Here is a 20,490-nt window from a genome sequence, read left to right as displayed (position 1 = left end):
GCCTGTTCCTGTCCCTGCAGGGCCTGGGTGCAAATGGAGGCTCCTATACCATGTGCCCAAATATTTAAGATTATAAGGCAAACTCATAAAATAATAAAATATACTCTATCTTTTACCTTACCAATATATCTTCATAATCACCTAGAAGCCAAGTTCAAATGTAGAATTCACAAACTCCTACAAGTTTTGTTCTAGAACATGGCAATGCAAGGAGAGTCCATCCCTAGTCTCCTGGCCTGCAGCCAGTCCCCTTCCTCTGCCCACCCCCAGGTCCATCTTGCACCACAAGGGACCTTATGCATATGTATGTGTGACACCTCAGTTCATGCATTCAAGCACCATCTGTGGGGTGGCAGAATATGCTACCTCCAAAATATGTCACTTTGGCATAAGGATTATTTTGAGCTGAAGGCAATTGAGAAGAAGCAGATATAAGAAAACCTCCCTGCCTTTCCTCTATTTACCTAAGAGCAGGACATAAGTTTTCAGTGCTGTACCTCCTCTCCTCTCTACCAGGAAGAACAAAAGTTAATCACCATACAATCCAAAAATCCCACTCTTGGTCACATATCTGGAGAAAACTCTAACTTGAAAAGATACATGCACCCCAATGCTCACAGCAGTACTATTTACAATAGCCAAGATGTGGAAGCAACCTAAATATCCATTGACAGATGAATGGATAAAGAAAATGTGGTGTATATATGTGTGTGTGTGTAGATAGATAGATAGATAGATAGACAGACAGACAGACAGACAGGAATATTACTTAGCCATAAAAAAGAATGAAACAATGCCATTTGCAGCAAAATGGATGGACCTAGAGATTATCATATTAAGTGAAGTAAGTCAGACAGAGAAAGCCAAATATCATATGATATCACCTATATATGGAATCTAAAAAAAATGATATAAATGAACTTACTTACAACCTGGAAATAGACTCACAGACATAGAAAACAAACTATGGTTATAAAAGGGGAAAGCAGTTGTGGGGAAGCATAAATTAGGAGTTTGCAATAAACATATATAGCATCCTACTACATATAAAATAGATCAACAACAAGGACCTACTGTATAGCACAGAGAACTGTATTCAGTATCTTCTAGTAACCTATAATGGAAAAGAATCTGGAAAAGAATATATATATATAAACACACACATGTATATATATACACACACACACACACACAAGTAAATATGTATGTGTATACACACACACACACACAGAAATATATATGTGTATATATACATACACATATATATTTGAATCACTTTGCCGTACACCTGAAAATACAACATTATAAATCAATTATACTTCAATAAAAAAAAAGTACATTTTAAAAAAACCAAAAAAAGTTAATCACCAGGGATAACTTAAGAGCCTGGATGTCTGGAGATGGCACCAGAGGAAGCTACATAACAAACTGTACTAATCAGCTTTATCTACTATTAGTTTCCTACATATTTGCCTTCCCTTTATTCGCTGCCCTATACATCAATATCACAGCTCCTCACTCCCACAGACAAGGGTTTCTTGGCCACCTCTGGGCCAAGAGGTGTGCACAGTGGATGTGATCTAACCTCAGGAAGACAGACCCCAAAACAGATGAAAGTAGCAGGCATTCCAGAGTCCAGTATACCTGAAGCATATGGAATAAAAGTGAGGGGCCTGGGGGTGGGAGATGCGCTTCAGATGGGTGTACCTCTTGGCCTAGAAGTCTCCTCATCTCTTGGAGAGAAGCAAGGCGGGAGGAACAAAGAGGCCTCCAGAGTGTGGGGCAGTCCTGGATCTAGGTGAAGGGATATGCATTTTCAGTGAACTGATTCTCTCAATTTTTAACATTTTGGCAGATGTCCTCCTACTTCTCCAAAAACACATTTGAGATGACTTAGGAAAAACAATTTTGTATCCTGCTCTTTTCACATCTATGCTAATGATTATAGGGGAGGAGTTTTTAGCCAAGACCCCTGGAATAAAAGATAGATTAACAAGAGGAAAACCAAAGGAGTGTAGTAACACATGTGCCTCGTGTGTACATGGGAGACATGCAGGGGAAAATGAGTAACTCTCCAAGGCAGCTTAGAATCCAGATTTAACATTTTAACAGGGAAAGGCGAGGAGGAATGTAGGCCCCTCAGGGGACAGTAAATGATTTTTAGGAAAGATAAATGTGTCCTTAGAAGGACAGATGGGAGGTACGATAGTTGGTGACAAAGTCTGGGTGTGGTGTCGACTTCTAGTCTTTTCTGTGATAACAGTCAATCTTCCCTGGTTGATGAAACTCCTGGGGAGGGGATCTACGACAGCTGAGTTACTTTTGGAGGTTCTATCTTTAGGCAAATAGGGGAGTCCAGAGAAAACCTCTTCTTAAATTTACTGTTTTTCAAATGTCTAAAATTCAAAATAATCGATATATCCAAGTGGTATATTTTGAGGCGGCAAGTCCTGAACTCAGTGTCAGCATCCACTTAGAATTTCCAACCGACAAAACTCAAGCACGTTGCTACACCTGTCTTCTAAGAAAGCTCAGAAGTGCAGTCTGACAGTTTGCCCAGGAAAAGAAGGAAATAACGTGACTCAATCTACCCAAACTCTTTCGTCTACTAAGAGCAGATATCTGGAAGTCGTACGAGTAATTAATGGTTTCAGCCTGTCAGTGGACAAAGCATGAGGCTTCTAGGCCACTCCAAGACTCAGTTCCTTGTGGACCCCCAAGGTACTTACCCTGGGCTAGTTCTCCCCAAGAGAGAAGGTCAGATACATTCCTGCCTTTCCCTCACATTTACCAGGCAGAAATTTCCACTCTAGCCTTTTTATGGACACTCAGGAGACACCCTTTTTCATTGGCCACTAGGTTGAGGTTTAGTCTGCTTACCATTACAATTCTGCACCTGCACTAAGGGATCTCACAGTGTACTTTGGGAACAGAGCTGAATTCTGCACATGCACAAAAAGGCTATTGTGGAACAAATATGCCCAAAATACGTAATTAATACCAGTATGAATGAAAGTCTCTAGTGATGTTCCAAAGTCTCTGTTCTTGTTTTTTTTTAATAGGATATATTTTACTTAGTTACTTGTATGAAGACTAGAAGGCAAAAATGATTCAGGGATACCCTGGAAGGACAAGATTGTCCTTAGAAGTAATATAAGACAGGGTCCTGATATCCAAGACGTGGCAAGAGCACTGCCCATGTGTTTACCTGTTCAGTGTATACCCCCAGTCCTGAGGCCTGATTCCTTAAGTATATGCTAATGTTAGCTCACTTAAGACAAATTATAATTGTTCCAGATGGCCCCTGCATTGGGTGAGATGTAAGGGCAAGAGAGAACAGTGGATACCAGCTCGCCCTAAGCTAAGTCCATGGGTGCATGAAAGCATCCACTCAGCAGCCAGAGCCTTAGAGCACAGGTCAAGGGAGTAGTGGCATCACCTCTCGTCCTGCTGTTCTCGTACCCCCGGTCCAGGAGTAGGATTCTCTCCTTCAGGATCGATGTAGAGGTTGGAAGTGGTGGTAATAACCCAGCTGGTCCCAACTTTTGCTGCTTCAAGGGGAAAGGTAAAAGGTCAATGTATCCAGTTGATCTCAAAGCATCAGCTGAATATATAGGATGTACACCCAGCACCTAACTTACACCCAGAACCAAATCCTTCTGTGTATAGAGTGGAAAAATGGATGTAGGACTCTGGAGATCTGGAGAGAAGTCAGAAATAGCTGAAATGAAGGCACAAAATTATGAAAGTATAGAATAGGGAACTTGTGGCTTGAGAGCAATTCATATTAAAAAAGATCCGGGTTTTTTTTAGTTGATGCAGAGTCCAATATGGACAAGTAGAATTTTGAAAATTATAATGTTTCTTAATAATAACCAGTTATCTTGGTTCAGAATACAGGATTTCTAGGCTGCTCTTGAAGGAAAAATTAGATTTAAGTACTTAGAAGGGGAAAGAGTGAGTGTCTGTGGTGGTGGGAACAGTGGAGTAAGAAGTGGCAGGAACATCTCTGACACAGAGGGATGTGACAGACCTGCTCGGCCAGTTTGGGAAATATCTCCTGCCTATTGGCTCCCTCTGTAACAGATAAAGTGAAAATAAACTATCTTCTCTCTTGTAATAAGGAGCCCTTGAACTTATGGAAATTGCTTCTCTGCATTTTCTAAATGACAAATTTCTTACAAAGGAGGTCCAAGATACTTATTTTAGTTTAAACTCACAGTGTTATTTTCATAGTTGGAGAAGAGGGTGACTGTGAGCTAATCACTAAAATTTCCAGAATATGTCAGGCCTTAACGGATTTATATTTCAAACCTTCTGAATTCACTTTCTTTTTTTTTACATTGATTTTAGGTATTGCCTGAACCCATAATCAAGTTGAATGTCAGTCAGAGTGGGGAAATACTCAGTTGCTGTCATGTTAAATAGAGGCCTTAACCTGGGGCCAGAGAGATTAAAAAGATGATTTTAGGTTAAAGAATGAGGGTTCATGAGAGCATCTCTGCCAAAAACTTCAAACCACCCCAAAATGAATTATTCCTAAGGAAATCTCATTGGAAATGAATACAGCCTGTGTGGCTACTAGTGAGGCTAGACTCCAACGTCTGCTCCCATGAGCAAGAAGGTTGAAATTGCCTTCAGATGGTTAGTCATTGGTACACATGTAGGAATCTGCCAAAGAATCTTTGAGGGGCACAAAAGACTAGGAATAGACTTACCATATGACCCAGGAATCCCGCTCCTGGGCATATATCCAGAAGGAACCCTACTTCAAAAAGACATCTGCACCCCAATGTTCATAGCAGCACTATTTACAATAGCCAAGACATGGAAACAGCCTATGTGTCCATTGACAGATGACTGGATAAAGAAGATGTGGTATATTTATACAATGGAATATTATTCAGCCATAAAAATGACAACATAACACCATTTGCAGCAACATGGATGTTCCTGGAGAATGTCATTCTAAGTGAAGCCAGAAAGAGAAAGAAAAATACCATATGAGATCACTCATATATGGAATCTAAAAAACTAAAACAAAAACAAAAACAAAATATAAATACAAAACAGAAACAGACTCATAGACATAGAATACAAACTTGTGGTTGCCAAGGGGGCGGGGGGTGGGAAGGGACAGACTGCGATTTCAAAATGTAGACTAGATAAACAAGATTATACTGTATAGCACAAGGAAATAAATACAAGATCTTATGGTAGTTCACAGTGAAAAAAGTGTGACAATGAATAGATGTATGCTCATGTATAACTGAAAAATTGTGCTCTACACTGGAATTTGACACAACATTGTAAAATGACTATAACTCAATAAAAAATGTTAAAAAAAATAGCAGTACTGTGATGGAAATAAAAAAAAAAAAAGAATCTTTGAGGAGCAGAGAGACACATGGGTGCAGAAGGCCTCAACCCAAATAAGGTCTCAAAATATTAGGGGATGATATTAATAAGACTAGTGAAGCTATTATTTACGTTCCTTAGGGGCAACATTAACTCTAAAATTGCTTTCTTCTGTTGCTTTAGGAAAACAAAAATGAAAGAGATGCCAGAAATATGCTGCTGTACATAAACAACTTACCATTGGTGAAACAATCATTTGCCCAAGAAGCATTTATTAAGCGCTGTAACTCAGTACTGGAGATAAAAAGGTGAAGGAACTCTTTCTGCTCTCAAACAGCACGCCGCCTAGAGCTGCAATCATTCCAGGATGATGCTATAGGGGCTGTAACACAGGCATCGTAAGCCGTGGAGGGGACACAAAGAAGGAAGCAAGTCTGGAGAGGGTGGCCAGGGACAGATGGGCAGAGAAGATCCTTGGGCTGCTTTTCAAAGGATGAATAGGAGTTTGAAAGTGTAAGCAGTGCTTTCTTTAGAGAGGAAAAAGCAACCAGAGCCTAAAAGCATGAACAAGTTTCACATTCATTCAGTTAATAAGCTCTTTTCATAGCAGAACTTCTTTGATTTCAAGTTTTCTCTTTTAATTTACTTGTTTTATGTTCTAGAGAAGGTGTTGGGGGGGAAGTATCCAAATGATAGTGTCAGGGACGGGAAATTTACCATCTTGAGTTCTTGTGTCTGGGCTAATATTAACATTAACACAAGACAGATTAACAGGAGAAAAGAAACAAATTTTAATTCATGCACATGGAGAAGTAGGACCTAAGAAGTGGCCAGAGCAGGCAGCTGTTATATTTTGAGATGAAGCAATAAATTTCTGAGGAATAGACAGGACAAGAAAACTTAGGCTTTGAGTGCCTAGCGAAGAATCTAAGCAGAGTTTGGGCTTGGGGTGGTAAATTAAAGAAATAACAAGGTTTGTTTATGCACTCTTTTCAGACCCAAATTACCTATCTCTGGCGATAAGGGTGTCCTACCTCCAGATGCAGGGGGTGTACCTTGCGCATGAGAGATTTATTTCCTGCTTTCAGTGAGACAAAGAGGGGGGTCACCTGCCATTTCTTAAGTAACTTTAATTTAAAATATCAATATGCCATTGAAGCATATTTTGAGGTGGCCCATCCTGAGCCCCAACAATAACCAAAGCAATCTTACCACTGTGGAGTCTACAGCACCAAGGATAACATCTGCTGAATCTTTTCTGCTGATTTAGTTTCCCTAAAAGACTTCCTTGTAGAACCATATGGATGAGATCATAACCATTAGAAAAGCAGCATTTTAAAACTTTGGTATTTCTCAAAAAGAAAAAGAAAACATTCCTCTATAGTCACATAGTTGACCTTTGATTATTCAAGGAATAGAGATGAAAATTAGACTGACCAAAACAGGGAAAATAGGGAAGGAAAAAGGAAACAACAGAGAAGTTAACTAAGGGAGAAAAAAATCAGAGTGAAACGGAAGAATTAATATCCAAGTATATTAGTTTTTATACTGATTGTGAATGGACTGGATTTGCCCATTAAAGTCAGAATCTGAGTGACTGAGCTCAAAAAACTAAAAATAATTCTGTTTATACGAAACACTTAAAACATATTGACAAAAAGGAAACAGGATCATCACTGAAATTCATAAGTTATCTCAAAATCCACGTTTGCTCACAATTTTAGTATCTTTCTTTCATCAGATTTCTTGTCTCAAGTGAAGCTGTAAGTCAAATTGACAGCCTTAAATATCACTAATATTCATCTATAATACAATTCTCTGATAAAAATATAAATAAAATATATGTCTTAAAGTCAGTTCTAGGGGGGAGGGTACAGTGCAGTGGTAGAGCGCATGCCTAGCATGCACAAGGTCCTGGGTTCAATCCCCAGAACCTCTATTAAATTAATTGATTAATTAATTAATTAATCAACCTAATTACCTCCCCCTGACAAAAAAATTCAGTTCTATCTGTCAGGGTCCAGTCAGGAAAATAGAAATTGCATGACATACTCCAACAGAGAAAAGTTAATACAAGAAGTTGGTTACACAAATGGAGGGATTAAAGCACAAAAGGAGATCAGGGAGGTGACACAGAGAAGTGCAGGAAACAGCTACATGGCTGTTGGCTGGGGGAAACAAGAGGGAAGTTGGGGTGATCAGAATCTGGAAGCTTGGAGGAGAAGTCATGGCCCTGGGGTTTGGACCTCTGAGAGAGGGTGCTGCCCGGATGGTGCTAACATCTCAGAAGTATTAAAATGTGATGGGTTCTGGGGATGCCAAAAAGAAGCCACAGTTTGCAATCAACTGTCACTGCTAGGATGAAGTGCTATGCAAACAAACAGGAAGAGGGAATTCCTTTTCCTGCCTTTTTCTAATGTCTTCTCTTGGCAACAGGAAGCCAACTGGTAAAGAAGGGTAGATTTGGAGCTCAGTGCTAATGAGTAAATTACCAGCACATCTATCCCTTTGACCAGTCAGCTCTCAGATAAACACTCATCACCCCCAACATGCACACACATTCTGTATCTATCTGAACGTCCACACTTCAACATGAACATCTTCATGCTTCTGCTGACAAGATGCAAGTATCCTTTGTACAAATGAAGATGCTCTAACATTCTCCTCCCAAATGTAAAAGCACAAAGTTCCAGGAATCATGATATCCATTTATGGAAGATGTTCACAGTATCCATCTCTGGATGATGTTAACTTTTCTTTTAGTTTAGCCATAAACTTACCGAATGTTTGATAATGTGAAGACTATATTTTAAAATCAGCCAATAATGGGAAAGGAGAGGGGATGAAAAAAAGAAATTAGCCAGGAAGAAAATATAGAACTGCCATGGTCTTCATTTCTGTACCTTCTCAGGAACCATATTGGATATTTATAAATTCCTTGTTCCACTACTTCTTCCATATTTTTACCAAATGAAATGGTCCAAACATTACTGTCAAAACTCTGAATCCTTAGTTGCTCTTTCCTTATTTGATAGCTGCTGTTTGCTATTAACTTTTTCTATTGAACAAATTCTAAGGGGTGCCCCCATACACCCTCTCTGGGGTTCCAAACATAGTTTTCTCTACCCCATTGCCTAGCAACAACTTTATGCCCTCCCTTGATAATCAGGACCCATCACCCAGCCACTTTGGTAGCCTCTTCTTTGCCTGTTGCTCTAAGATTCTTGAAAACTTAATCATCATTGACTATTCAAGAATTAAATGTCTGAAATTTTACTCTATTTACAAGGGAATTAGCCCACTAACGTTTTATGGATACTAGAAGACACAAATCTCCAGGGTCAGACACAAAGGACTGTTTATTATTCACAGCAATAGCAGTAGCCAGGCTGTCAGCATTTATCACCAATTCTCTGAACTCTTACTCCCTCAAAGCAACATGAGGAAGGCCAGATGATTCATGCACAAAAAATGGACTTTATTACAAGGCAAACCCTGAGGTCAGGTAATCTGAATTTTTTATAAGTGGCACTGAGCAGATTCTTTGCTCTGGCAGGAGACATTATCTCTATTTTCCAAAGTTATAAGAAAATTTGATGTTTGCTTTCGAGGCACAGATTATATCTTCCAAGGCTGTACACTGTACAAGCAATCGGGAAAAGACAGTATGGAAAAAAGGCAGTCAGTACCTAATTTTCAATACCTGCAGAAACTAAGCCCTTAGAGAACTGTCTCCCAACACTGCTTACTTTATGTCATATTAGGAAAGAGATAAGTAGTGGGCATGCTCCTGGGAAATTCACTCTGCTCATTACCATAGGTTTACCCTTAATTGTTTCCTGGTGAAAAGGATGGACCATATGGACTACGGCGTTTCCTTTTTTCTGGAGCAGATACCTCTAAGTCCTACATTACTAAAAGCTGGCCAGGTAGCTCCGTGGCACCACTCATTTAGGATATGCCAAAATTGTAAGTATGGCAAATGGGACCAATCCATTGGAATTAAAAAAAAAAAAGTCTAACCCAAGGGCTATGGTCTAAATATTCGTATCCTCTCAAGAGTCACACTGAAATCCTAACCTTCAGAGGGATGGTCTTAGGAGGTGAGGCCTTCGGGAGGTGATCAGGTCATGAGTGTGGTGCCCTCATGACTGGGACTAGCACCTTTTTAAAAGAGATCCCAGAGAGCTATCTTGTCCCTTCCATGTGAGGTTGCCATGTGCCCTTAGCAGACACTGAAGACTTACAGCCTCCAGAACTGTGCGAAATAAATGTTTGCTGTTTACACACTACCCCATTTATGGTGTTTTCTCACAGCTCCCTGCATGGACTAAGGTATCAAGAAAGAAGAGAAGGAAAGGGGTGGACCTGGGCTTTTTTTCTATTGCCCAGAGCAGAGCTGATCTAAGCCACTCTAGGTCGTTCCCTAGAAATCAACAATTATAACCTTCTGGGGCATCAGTAATTTATCATCCCAGGAGAAGACGCCTGTGGTTTCTGCACTACTTTTCCTGAATTCCAGGTAATAGAAAACAGCTTCCATGAGCCCAGATCAAGAGGGGAAGAAGTCACTTTGTAGAAGGTAAAAGCTCCTATTCTAAGTCATTTTCCACCTTAGGGTCAAAGGACTTTCACTGGAAATGAAGTTTCTCTAATTTTGCTGAGAGAACATCTGGGAAGATAATTCAAAACTGAGACTGTCAAAATATCACTGCCAAAGTGTATATCATTTTGGACAGGGTTTTAATTCACTGTAGTCTCTCTATGCCCCATGGGGAGCTGAGCTTTGTTCTCAAAGTCATAATAAGATTACCTGCCTTTCTCTGTCCCTGTGTTATCAATCAACCCTCTGGTTGATGAAGTTACATAAAGTAATCAGATAAACCTCTGATGCAATGATGTTGATGACAAAAAAACCAATGAAATAAAGTAGGGCCAGCACAAATTAATCTCCCTGTGTGAAAGTTAAAGCTGGAGTGGTTGTGAACTTAGGACACTGTCATTAAATATCAGGATTTATCATTTATAACCAGACACTGGATTATAACCACTCTACAAGGCAAACATCACAAGACTCTCAGGTTTAAAGATACCTTAAATATGATTAGTTGCAGAGATAATAAACTGACTATCGGCCAAATGTGTGAACACGTCGTGTGCCTCACAGTGCTTTTTTCTTTTTTCCCCAATGGAATTTGATATTTGATAGCACATTTAAGGATCAGGAGGTCATACAAATGAGAATTCCTAGAAAGATTTCTCAACACAGGACCCACATTCTTGCATGGAAACCTTTGGTGCTGAAGAATTGTGCTCTTTAGCAGGAATATATATAGACCCCATTACTCCCTATTATATCTCCAATTTAGAGGCCAAAAGCCAGCACTGTTCATCACGATGAGGTAACTGTTTCACTTGGAGGTAAGGAAGAAGTGCAGTACTCTTGGGCTTGGCCTCTTCTTTTCGCCTGACCCGAGTGTGGGAGCCTAATCCGGTTGACAGCTCCACCCCACTTGATGTTTGGGTCCTCGTAACATCTTCAGTCTATACACAGTCACAGGGAATTCACCCTTCCTGAGGCAGCCAACTTCATCTTCAGGCAGCTTTGAACATTAGAAAGATTTTAACATTGAACTGAAAGGTATCTTCCCATAATCTTCCCTAGTCCTAGTGCAATTCCTGGAGCCACATACCATACAGAACACTAGCAAATACCAAACAACTCAATAAATTTTGCAAAGCACTTAGCCCAGAGCCTTGCATGTAGTAGGTGTTTGATAAACATTGGTTCCCTTCCATGCTCCATTTTTAAAAATTTAACAACTATTTGCTATTTAACAACTATTTGTTGAGTGCCTACTATGTACCAGGCACTCTACTGGGAGCCAAAAATAAAATGATGAATGAAACAGAGTCCTGAATTCTAGAAACTAATAATCCAGTAGGCTGAGACAGATCTGTATGTACTCTGTTACAATGCTGGTTAGAAATATGTACAGGACTCCCAAACTAGAGTGAGACATTCTACATGATTTTTGTCCAGCTGTGTAGTTTGAAAATTATTTGTCTAGTACCTAAAGGCTGGCATGTACTTTGGGAGCAGAATCACATTGCCTGTGCCTCACTGAGAATATATAGTAAATTTGGCTTTGTATTGGAAGATTAAAGACCTAAAGAGTCTTAGTATCAGTTGGAACGTGCCTTTGCAATACTTTCATTTAAAAATTTTAGAATGCAATAAATTCTGAGATAGTAGTAAGCACAGTGAGCTATAGGAACAAAGAGAAAGGACATCTGGATCCATTTTTGATTATTTACAAGTTTCATGGAAAACAGCTGGAACAGTGGTGAGGCAATAGGTCAGGGAGACAGGAAGACTTCCTCCCCAGAGCTTGGGATCTATAGGTAGTACTCAGCTTAGTAGTCTCCTCATTGTCCCCTTGTGCCCTGCCCCATTTCCTCTCAGTAGGTGTTTAGAGAGTGGTTTCAGTTTATAAATTCTGCAACTAGATAATGTTTAAGGTAAGATAATTTACCTTAAGGGGGGATTCTAACAGGTGGATGGGATAAGAAGTTTTCTAAATATATAGTGAAGAAGAAGTCTCTGATACCAAAATCATAAGCCACAAAGGCAAAAATCAACAGGTGGGACTCATTAAACTAAAAAGTTTCTGAACAGAAAGGAAGAAGTCAGCAAAATGAAAAGGCATCCTAAGTAACGGGAGAAAAGATTTGCAAACCATATATCTGTTAAGGGATTAATACCCAAAATACATAAAGAACTCACAACTTAAGCAACTAAACAATTTGATTTAAAAATGGTCAGAGAAAGAGAATAGTTTCTTCTTTACAAAGAAGACATCCAAATGGCCAATAGACACATGAAGAAATGCTCAACATTACTAATCATCATGGAACTAACAGATCAAAACTACAATGAGATGTCACCTCATACTTGTTAGAAAGGCTTTTGTCAAGAAGACAAGAGATAATAAGGATATGGAGGAAATGGAAACTCAGGCACTGCTGGTGGAACTGTTCAGCCATTATGGAAAGTAGTACTCAAAAAATTAAAAATAGAACTACCATATGATCCTGCAATCCCACTTCTGGGTATATATTCAAAGGAAATGAAAACAGGATGTTGAAAAGATATTTGCACTCCCATGTCTATTGCAGCATTATTCACAATAGCCAAGAAATGGAAATGCCTAAGAGTCTGTCAGTGGGTGAATGGATAAAGAAGATGTGGCATATATCAATGAAATATTATTCAACTATGAGAAATAAGGAAATCCTGTCATTTTCAACAACATGGATGGCTTGAGGACATTATGATAAGTGAGGTAAGTCGGACAGAGAAAGAAAAATACTGTATAGTATCACTTATATGCAGAATCTTAAAAAGCCAAACTCTTAGAAACAGAGAGTAGAAGGGACATTACCAAGGCTGAGGGTGGGGAAATGGAAAGCTGTTGTTTAAGGAAACAAACTTGCAACTAGAAGATAAGTTCTGGAGACGTAATACACAGCATTGTAATTATAGTCAACAATACGGTGTTATAAAGTTCAAAGCTGCTAAGACACTAGATCATAAATATTTCCACCACATTATATTATGTCACCATGGAGGTGTTAGCCAAACTAAGGTCATAATCAAACTGCAATATATGAATATAGCAAATCAATGCAGCTGTACACCTTAAACTTACACAATGTTATGTGTGAACTATATTTTAATAGACAGGAAGGCAGGAAGGAAGAATGGAAGAAAAGAAGGAAGGAGGAAATTAATTGCAGCTGAGACAGTTTCCTAGAGTGGCCCCCTGCAAGGCCACCAGTCCTGGACCTACTTGGCTGTTAAAGCACATTCATGAACAGGTAGAAGACCTTCCAAGGAACATGTGTCAGACATGGAGGCAGGGCTGGATCGTATGTCTCTGTACTCACTCATGTCTCTTGCCCTCCACATTTCCATTGTTGATATCTATGTCATATAAAAATTGGGTAAGCCCTTGAACTAAAAATTCAAGGTCACAGACTTGTCTATTCTTGATTCTTTTTATTCTGTATCTCTTCTGGGTAGATAAACTGTCCATGCTTTGTATTTGGACCATTAAGAAAAGCTTTCCTCAGATGATTTTGGAATATTATTATTTCAAGAGTCAGGATCAAACTATAAATAAGACTGATGCCCTCAAAGCGAACACAATTCTTTGTCATCCCTAAATGAAAGAATAGGCTCCAGAACAAAGAAAGTGAATAGTCAGGGTAAATGTGTTCTGTCCAAACTCCCCAGGAATTGTGTGTCCAGTTGAAGAGTATTTTAAATTACCATTATTTTTCTTATATCTCTATCTTTACCCAATAGGATTTAAGTAATTAGACAAACTGAAACATACTCAAAAGCTGGTAAACAGAACCTTAAATTCATTCCAAACAATGTCATGTTAAAAAGGAACAGAAATTCACCATCTTTGTCCTAGGTGGCATTTTCTGTAAATCTTTCTTAGAGAAATAAAAGCATCAGCACATGCAGATACATGTACTAGGATGTTTTTTGAAGCATTATTTTTCTTCTGTTAAAATTTTTGTTACATCTTTACATTTCCATAATCAGTATGCAGTTTTATTGTATACGTTTAACCTTTTATGTAGTAGGTAATTTTATTCTGTATATTTTTTCCACTCAAGATTGTTTTTAAGATCTAAACATGTTGTTACATATACATCTAGTCCATTCATTTTAACTCTGTTATTCGATTATATTACATTACAGTTTATTCATTGACCCCCATATTATAAAGCATTATCTTTAATAATAAAAACTAGAGATAAGAGGTATATCTGCAAATAGAAAAATTATTGAATAAATAATGATATATCTATATTATAGAATATATGCAGCTATTATAAAGAATAAGAGAAAGGCATTAACTTGGAAAGATGTCCATATAGATAACTAAGCATATGGAATAATCTTGTCTTTGTTTAAAAAAGCTTTTAAAACCTTATATGCTAAAAGGATCTGAAAAGAAAAAATATATATGCATGTATGTGTATAACTGAATCACTTTGCTGTAACCTGAAACTAATATTGAAAATCAACCACGTTTCAATAAAAAATTTTTAAGAATCCCTACATGTATACTATACATGCATGTGTGAGTTTATAGAAATGTGGAAAAATGTACCCTATAAACCCAATAAAAAGATACTCAATAAACAAAATGCTAACACTGATTTACATGGTAGAGGAACCAGATTTGGTGGGGCAAGAGGAGAGGGGGAGACTATACATTTTTATCGTAAATGCCTCTGTATTGTTTGATTTAGCATGTGCTACTTTAAGAGCTTAAAAGAGCAATAATAATAAAGCACTAAGAAGAAGACAGCACTAACAATAAAGCGCTAAAAAAGAAGAAATTGTTAGCACTTAATTTTTGCTTTAGATTCTTCTTTCTAGATGACCTGCTATCCTCCAAACAATCCCTCCTTTCCCATCTCCCTCAAAAATGTCCCTCAGAGTCTCAATGTCTATGCTTATTCCTCATTTTTGTGCCAGATAATAACCTAATTCACACTAAAGTATGAATAATTGACGTCATCTTAACTGTTACTTTTCCAGGGATGCTTGAATTTTTTAAAGGGCTGTGGTTGGGCTGTAAATTGTAACTTCATTCATCTCAATGCTTTTATAATTTCAGACCAGACTGGGATGACTGGGAGCTTTGGGGAAGGAAGTCTTTCTGGTAGCCCTTATTCCTGGGGCTATACCCATGTATATACCAAGTTATATCCATCACAAACCACTTCAACTGTATGTTCTAGGCTCAGTAAGGGAAGAGCATACCTCAACAGCTCTTTTAAGATTATAAGTTTAGGAAAGCCCTTCTCATTTTATACTGAAAAACTGAAAATGGTTTCCACAGTTACACCATCTTGTGGAAAATGAATCATCCAAACAGAGTCTAAGAAGACATATTTCATTTTCTGGACAGCAGAGGTGAAGAGAGGATTTTATTTCTGTTTTCTTCCTTCTTGCTGCACATAAAGTTTCTGAACCTATAGAAAAATCAATGATCAGCTATTTATCTTTCTCCAAGTGGAACTGGCCACCTGGATTTATCCTGCAAGGATAGAATTGCTTGGACCGGTGTCAACAACCTGAGGCAAACTATAAATAACACTGGCCATATCTCCCACGGTGTCTTTCCTCTCACTGTGGATCCCCCTGAGGTCCCTGAAATCCCGGGTCCTGCTTCTGATGGTAATAATAGTTCTGGGCATGTGTAGAAGCAGTACACTTTCACAAACGCCTAAGAACTCCTGGAAATGTTCCTGTTGACAAGATGATGTTTTCAACGATCAAGTTTGGGGAATTTGGGTTGTAGTTAAAGTGGGTGAGAATGACTTAGTCTTTTTCACAATCACTTTAAATGCTGGGAGGAAAAGGCAGCCAGCAAAGATCTGCCACCCCCATCCCTCCAGGACTCTCCCTTGGGGTCCATAAGGCACCTGATGGGCCAGAGGAGGGTTTAGTGTTTGTTCTCATTTACCTTGAGTTCAAAGTTGCCTTTAACTAGCTCTCTGCTGCTTTGCATACATAACCATTTAACTAAAGGGAGAGCAATAAGAAGAGGGGAGGTTATCACAGGACACTTCGCTGATTTCCTTTAGAGCAGTGGTTCTCAACCAGAGTGGATTTTGTCCCCCAGGGGACATTTGACAATGTCTGGAGACATTTTTGGTTCACAACTGAAGGGAAGGGGTGACTGCTACTGACATCTAGTGAACAGAGGCCAGAGATGCTGCTAAACATCCCACAATGCATAGATAGCTCCTTATAGCAAAATTATCCAGCCCCAAATGTCAACAGTAATGACGCTGAGAAGCAATGCTTTTTAATACTTGATCTATTGCTAGAGTGTATCTATCTCTGGATGAAGTCCATGAGGGCACTAGAGATTTTCAAGTGTACTTCTTTGCTCTCTGTTTCAGAAACCAAATCGGCCTGAGTGTCTATTGAGGTCTATGACACCAAATTGCATTAGAATAAAATCTTTCACAAACATTAGTTTAGATATACCTAACCTAATGTTCTAAATCTGAATAAAAACATAACTTTTGTTCGATTAAACAAGGTAGAACAGTGTCGAAACTGCTTTAAAGGATATATTTTTTTTCTTGAAGGAGTCATCTGTGGACCACCTGAACTACAATCACCTAGAGTGTTTATTAAAATGCTGATTCCCGTGCCCCACCCTCTGTCTACTCCAGCAGAATCTCTGAGGGTTACACATTCTCCCCCCTACACCCCTGTCAGCCCCCACGACACAGCAATGAGCATCATCACTGACTTCCAATAAATGTTAATGGTTGGTACTATTTATCATGATCATTTGGGAGTATAATAAAAAATAAATATTTGGTCTTTGTCCCTGATTCCTAGCACAGATCTAAAACTCTTGGAATTTACTGTATTTTGTGTGCTAACAAGATGACTCACAGAAGAGCCCTAGATAACTTCAGGATGGAGGCTGGTTACCACAAAAAACATCTGTGTGAATAGAGGGTTAGAATGTTTTGCCCTACCTCCACCCCCACCTCCAGGAGGGGAAAGGAGCTAGAAACCAAGTTTAATCACCAATGAAAGTTGGTTTAATCAATTATGCCTACATAATGAAACTTCCATAAAAACCCTAAGTGGTGAGGTTTGGAGAGCTTCCTGGTTGGAGAACACACCATGGTGCTGGGAGGGTGGTGCACCAGGAGGGGCATGAAATACCACACACCCCCTCCCCATACTGTGCCCTATGCTCGCTTCCATTTGGCTGCTTCCGAGTTATATCCTTTATAATAAACCAGTAATAGAAATGAAAACATTTTCTTGAGTTCTGTAAGCCATTCTACTGAATTACCGAATCTAAGGGCAGGCATCATGGGAATTTCCAAATTGGTAACTTGCCAAGCAGAAGGGCAGGTAGCCTGGGGACCTGATTTGCAGCTGCATTAGAAGTGGAGGCCGCCTTGTGGGACTAAGCCCTTAATCTGTGGCGTCTGTGCTAACTCTGGGTAGTGTCAGAATTGGACTGAATTGTAGCACACCCAGTTGTGTCAGAGAATTGGAGAACTGGTTGGTGACGAGATGATGTATTTGGTGTCAGAAAAGCCCACACAATTTTCTTACACTAAAGAAACAGAAACCACAGAAAGAGAGTAAATCAGATGTCAGGGAAATAACATAGTCTTAAAATCTCAATATGATAACTTTTCAATAATCTCTTCAGTAAGTTAAAATATTCTAAAATTTTTCTCTTGATTTTTGATTCCACATTTATATCGTACTTAGATATATCAGTTGTAAAGTACAGAATCAATATTCAAAGCAAGATATTTAAGAACTTTCCACCACCCCCAAAATGTTCCAAGATATCATGTGAGACATCTATTAACTCAGACTCTATAGTTTATCTAGGAAGAATTCTTAATATAAATAGTAATAATAACTCCCAAGAGATGTCTTTGGTACAATACTTAGAAGAGTGCACCTGCAGAAATGAACGAGTGACACATTTTTGCTATCAGCATATTATCTGGGGGAGGACAAGAAGAGTTCTGTTGTCTCCACTTCACATGTCGTTGGTTTATTCTCAGTGGCAAAATGATAATATGTGAACAGGAAGAGAGAAAACTGAAGACTCGCTGCTTCAAGGAAAATAACTTTGATATCGTAAATTTGCCTCTGGGGATGAGTCTTAGTGGATGGCCTGCTCATCATCCAGAGAAGACTGTTGCGGTCATCTGTTTGCTCTATATTCCTTGTATATGAAGGTTCCTTCTCACTACCTTGACATTCTCTGGGTCTCATTAACTCAAACTGAGATCACTGGTTCCTACTAACGCAGGCCACTGAGTATAAGCAAATGTTTACTCTCTGTTTTTTATCTTTACCTATTATTCTGAGGGGCCAGCATCCCCAGGCCCCCCTCCCAGCTCCCATAAAAGGCCATGTAACTTCCCAGCCCAAAGACTCCTGCTCTCCTAGAAGATGGAGGCTAGAGAGAGATTAGAAGAGAGGTGTTAGAACATTAGGATTAAGAAGTGGCTTGTTTTCCTCTTCCCTTTCACAATTAAGTACCATTTGGCCAACTCGCTTCCCAGCCTAGGACAAGGACACTGCCAGCAGGGACCATCTCTCTTTTTCGGACCCTCTTTTGTTCTCTTTAATCCCCTAGACATTTGAGTTTTGGTCTTCAGTACATGAAGAGATGATTTAACTGCTTACAAACAGAACTTGAGGCTTAGGGGAAAGCATGTAGCTTGTTAGTAACCTTCCACATCCTCCCAACTTAAGTATTTTTAAATTGTGCGTGTAAGTTCCAGTGGAAAAAAAAAAAAAAAACTAGAATTCTCTAAGGCAGCTCTGCTCAATAGAAATATAGTACAAACCATTTATATAATTTTAAAGTTTCTAGTAGCCACATTAAAACAAGTAAAAAGAAACCAATGAAATTAATTTTAATATTGTATTTCTATACTACAGTCCCTTCTATTTAATTCAGCTTAAAATCCCATAAGGGGGACCCATGTGACTTGTTTAGCATTACAAGAAACGAGCATTAGAAAAACGAGGAAGGGTACAGGGAAGGGGCGTGGTGCTGGGCACAGGTGATGGACAGATGGCGAATATTCTGGAGGTTCTCCAGGCAGCATCTCTGGGGAAAGAGAGGAGGATCATCATCTCCAGAACAGCAATGTTCTAAAAAGCTGCCTCTGAGATGTTGCTCTTTACTCCCCTGCGCTCCTTCCTGCGGTTGGTTTATGTCAAGTCCCATGAGTTCTACAGATGCAGGGGAGGCTGGAAGGAGACAGTGCTCACTCACCTCTGGGAGGCACGAGCAGAGGTCCACTGACTGTGCCAAGCAGTTGTGAAAGTGGCAGGGAGGAAAGCCTTTGAGAGTTTCCTTCTTCTCAAAGTCACCTTCACCTTAATGGAAATGACCAAAGTAATTTCCCGTTTCCCACCTTTAACCGTAATAACAAAAGCAGCGATGGCAATAGCCAGACATCCACTGAGAGCCCACTCTGCAGCAGGCACTAAGCTAAGCACTTTCTGGGGATCATGCCATCAAGTCCTCAGGAGACCCCTCGAGGTAAGCACTGTCATTACTGTCAATTTAGAGATGAGGCTCACCAAAAGGCACTCCGCCAGGGAGTGGCAGAGCTGGAGAGGAGTGCTGTACCCAGAAGAGCATGCGCTCGTGATAGAAACCCACAGTCCTGCCTTGTTCCTGACTCCGAGTGTTGTGGAAAAACGTCTTACAGCTCAGTTGTGACAGCAACCTGGATTAGGGTGAGAGACCAAGCAGCACTTGGACAGCTGGAGAACTCAGTTTTACTACGCCAGCATTAACACTTCAAGCTCTGGATCCTGTCTGTAGGTTTACACAGGCCTTTTATAGGCTGCCAGTTTTGCACTTTGCAACATCATATGCAAATAAAGTACAACAGAAGTTGACCAACCAGGAACAAGCTTTGTAGAAATAGACCAATCAGGAGTGAGCTCCATGCAAATAAAGTACTACAAATGGACCAATCAGAAGTTAGGGAAGTGGACCAATCAGGAGTGAGAGTAATAACCAATCAGGAGTGAAGGAAATAACCAATCAGAAGTGAGCTCAGGGAACCAATAGAATTCTAGGTGTAAGTTAGCCGCTTTAGAGGCGAAGAGTGAGATAGAGCCTCTGGGCCAGGGAACTGGATGGTGCTAAGAGGAGAGCAGCGGTCCTGCCGGTCTTTTTATGGGGCTTCCTGCCCCAGGAGGACATGCACGAGTTTAAACGGAAGGACAGAACAGGTTGAGGCTGAAATGCAAACACAGCTGAGATTTTTAGACCCCTTTCATTGAGTTCCTAACAGCCCCATCCTCTTCAGAAAGAAGGACGCTCAGAGGGAGAAACAAGCCCTGAAATATTCTTTTATTTCTGTAGAATTTTATTATTTTCTGGAATAATAGTTCTACAATCCCAACTCTTTTGAGGAAATAGGTTCTCAGATATTTTCGTACAGGTCAATAACGGGTTGTCAGAAACCGTAGTGGCTGGATATTTCATAATTTAGAATTTTAAA

General features: G+C 39.5%; 1 protein-coding gene across 5 annotated transcripts in view; it reads right to left on the bottom strand.

Moving 5' to 3' along the window:
• The window catches only part of BBS10 (Bardet-Biedl syndrome 10), a 142,027-nt gene that overhangs the window by 66,316 nt on the left and 55,221 nt on the right, over positions 1 to 20,490 (bottom strand). The window contains exon 4 of one of the 5 annotated variants that reach the window (XR_012510828.1): positions 3,440 to 3,551. The exons of the other annotated variants lie outside the window; for them this stretch is intronic. The gene's annotated coding sequence lies outside the window, so the exon portion shown is untranslated. The remainder of the gene's footprint in view (positions 1 to 3,439; positions 3,552 to 20,490) is intronic. 5 annotated transcript variants of the gene reach the window in all.

Source organism: Camelus bactrianus, chromosome 12 (assembly GCF_048773025.1).
Source record: "Camelus bactrianus isolate YW-2024 breed Bactrian camel chromosome 12, ASM4877302v1, whole genome shotgun sequence".
Lineage (NCBI taxonomy): Eukaryota > Metazoa > Chordata > Mammalia > Artiodactyla > Camelidae > Camelus > Camelus bactrianus.
Note: the sequence above shows the minus strand (reverse complement) of the source record. Positions and strands in the feature narration are given on the sequence as shown.